This window comes from Bacillus rossius, chromosome 1, assembly GCF_032445375.1.
Source record: "Bacillus rossius redtenbacheri isolate Brsri chromosome 1, Brsri_v3, whole genome shotgun sequence".
Classification (NCBI taxonomy): Eukaryota; Metazoa; Arthropoda; class Insecta; order Phasmatodea; family Bacillidae; genus Bacillus; species Bacillus rossius.
This window is the reverse complement of record NC_086330.1, coordinates 257156265-257159537: the sequence shown is the minus strand read 5'-3', so window position 1 is coordinate 257159537 and position 3273 is coordinate 257156265.

Here is a 3273-nt window from a genome sequence, read left to right as displayed (position 1 = left end):
CTAAAACACTCCAACACAAACGACTTTAGCATGAAGCCTAGAGCAGTACACATTGCGACGCTCTAACGGCTCTAGCGACCCAATAGGTTATTGTAGACAACTAAATATATACCATTTAAAAACTAATAAATATCAAGAAACTTAATTTAAAAGACTTTCAAGTTCCTGTACTTTATATATATATATATATATTAATTCCTGCGATTTTGTAAAAAAAAAACATTTCGCAAAATTTTGTTGATACAACTTTCTTATTTTGCATTATATATATATTAATTCCTGCGATTTTGTAAAAAATATAATGCAAAATAAGAAAGTTGTATCAACAAAATTTTGCGAAATGTTTTTTTTTTACAAAATCGCAGGAATTAATATATATATATATATATATAAATATTAATTCCTGCGATTTTGTAAAAAATATAATGCAAAATAAGAAAGTTGTATCAACAAAATTTTGCGAAATGTTTTTTTTTTACAAAATCGCAGGAATATATATATATATATATATATATATATATATATATATATATATATATATATATATATATATACACACACACACTTCTAAACTTTCAAAAGTATAAAAGATTTTGAAAACTAATTTTATTTGATAACTGAGAAGATACAATAATAAAAACGTTTGTAGAATTCATATTTGTAGAGCGCAACAAGGAGCTAAGATTTAGGACATAACCGCTAGTTTTCTGAGTGATGCACAAGGTATGGGGCGATAAACTGTTGATATGTTACTACAGAACGTTGATTCTAACTCTACTAAATAAATTCAGCGTTTATGTTTTTTTTATATTAAAAGTGTTAGTTTCCTAAGAGCTAAATTCACCGCAGCCCAAGTGACTTCAGCACCTCCCGCAGTAGAATAGGCCTACACATTACGCCGCTCGGAACGCTTCAGCGCCAGCGGGCAGATCAATGGAGTCACACTCTTAAGCAATATACCATTTGTTAAAGCTTAAAAAATATGCAACTTCGTTGGTTTAAATGAATTTTACGTGGGGCCTTTCATGTTTATGTAATTGTATTTTTATTTTCTTAAATTAAAAAAAAAAAATTGGTTGTCTGTAAAGTCGGTTTATGGACGATAGTTTAACGTGACGTCATAACAAAATATTGATGAAATGATTGCATACTTTTATGAATAAAATTGAATCAATTTTATTGAATTATCACTATTTTGTATTGATACAAAGAAGGAGTGAAATGAAATCTACTACCTATTTAATGAAAATATATTTAATCTTTATAAATGTGTTTGTTTTTAACAATTGAAGTTAAGTTCCTAGAACATTTTGGGCTTCATTATGAGATTATACTATAGAAATTGCATTTACAAAATTTATTTTTGTGGGTCAATGCAAGAAATTGTAACTTAGGCCTCAACTGCACGATTTTGGTACAACGCACAGGGTTTGCAGCGGTAAACTTTTGATATGTTACTAAGAAATATTGATACTGCTGCTGTACAAAATTTCAGGTTTTATGTAATTTTCCATATGTTAAAAAACTTTGTTTCCTAAGACCAAATTTTGTTCCAACCCGAGCGACTTAAGTACCCACACGGTAGGATACACACTACGACGCTCGGAACCTTTCAGAGGCCCGGTCAATTGAGTCAGAGAATTAACCAATATACCATTTTAAAGCTTTAAAAATATGCAACAACGTTTGTAAAAGTGATTATTACGGCGGACCATATATCTTTATGTTAATCGTGTTTTTAATTCTTTCGTTGTGAATAAAATACACTTCTTATTACTTCATCGATTAATATCGTACCTTTAGTATTAACATTTTGAAAATGTTTTAACATAAATGTGTAAAATGGTGTTTCTAGATTATTTGGATGCATTTACGGAGAGTCTACGTTAATAACTGCGTATACGCGAATCATTTTAATGAACTGCTGTAAGTCGCTGCCATCTAGGACTTAACTGCACGTTTTCGGTGATACGTACAAGGTCTACAGCAGTAAACTTTCGGTATGTTATTAAGCATAGTAGGCTCTACCACTGTGCAAAAATTCAGCTTTGGGCAAATTTTTCACAGATTGAAAGCTTTGTTTCGTGGACGACTCGGGGTGCTCGCCTCGCAACAAGAACCGGGGGCGACAGCTGCAGGCACTCTGGAGCCGGGGCGCCCGCCCGGGCTGTGTGCCTGCGGGGAGGGCGTAGAGGCAGTCAGTCACGCCCTGGAGGTTTCCAATACAGGAGCTCTTTGTTGGGAATATAGTGAATACCAACTCGCGGACAATTCGGCGGAAGTCGCTGTTGTATCGTCGGCCCTGAGAAGATCAGTGGAAGCCGATTTTTCAAGTCGATAATGGGAAAGGAACGAGAATATTATAATAATACAAATTTGACAAAAAGTTGCGTGTAAAACGTTACACTACCAAAGCGTTGTGCTCTTATTTATGACAACTTGGTATTGTTCCACGTGGTGAGAACAAAACATGCAACACGCTTTGTTGCTGGTAAGACGAGAGTCGTAGCGCAAGGTGCCATCCTTAAGGACGCGGTTCAGGTGTATAAAACATTTTCTGCCATTGCAATACTTCACTGTTATTCTATTTGAAAACGGGAAAACTTCTATTTCTGCCTATTCGAAGACTTAACTTTGCTATTGCAATTAAAGCTAACGATAATTAGATAAAATAACTTTTAACTCTAAAAATAGGAGCTAGAGTATGAGTCAAAATGCTGTCAATCAGTGTTGTTATGTAACAGATACCTAACATTTTATTCATACATGATAATCAAAATATGTAGTTTCATTGTTTTTTCTAAAGTATTATCCCTAAAGTCTCCTACAGATACAATTGGATCATAGTGCTCCATTAATGAGGAAATAATTATTTTCTTTATTTTGGTGAATACATGTGATGGCAAAATTAAAATTTTTAAGTGAAATAAGTATAAATACTGCTAAGAGTAAAAGAAGTTTTATGGATTACTTAGATGCTTTGTGCGTTTCCTTTTTTTTCTTAACCTAACTAAAACCAAATGTATTTGGGAGGGTCTGGGTTAGGGAGAGACCTAGGTCCGTCTCAGGCCGAAGCCTATACGCTCTAATCATGCAGGGGTTAGCCATGCAGGAGAGGTCGCATGCATCATGTGCTAGGAGGGAATTGGTCAGCCATGGCCACCATTAGTGCCATGACAAACTCCCCTCACTGACTACTCTAGACTAACACTAGATAAGGTGGGCCCAGGTGAAGCCTCTATTGACAGAGGGAAAACCCTGGGCTCATTCATG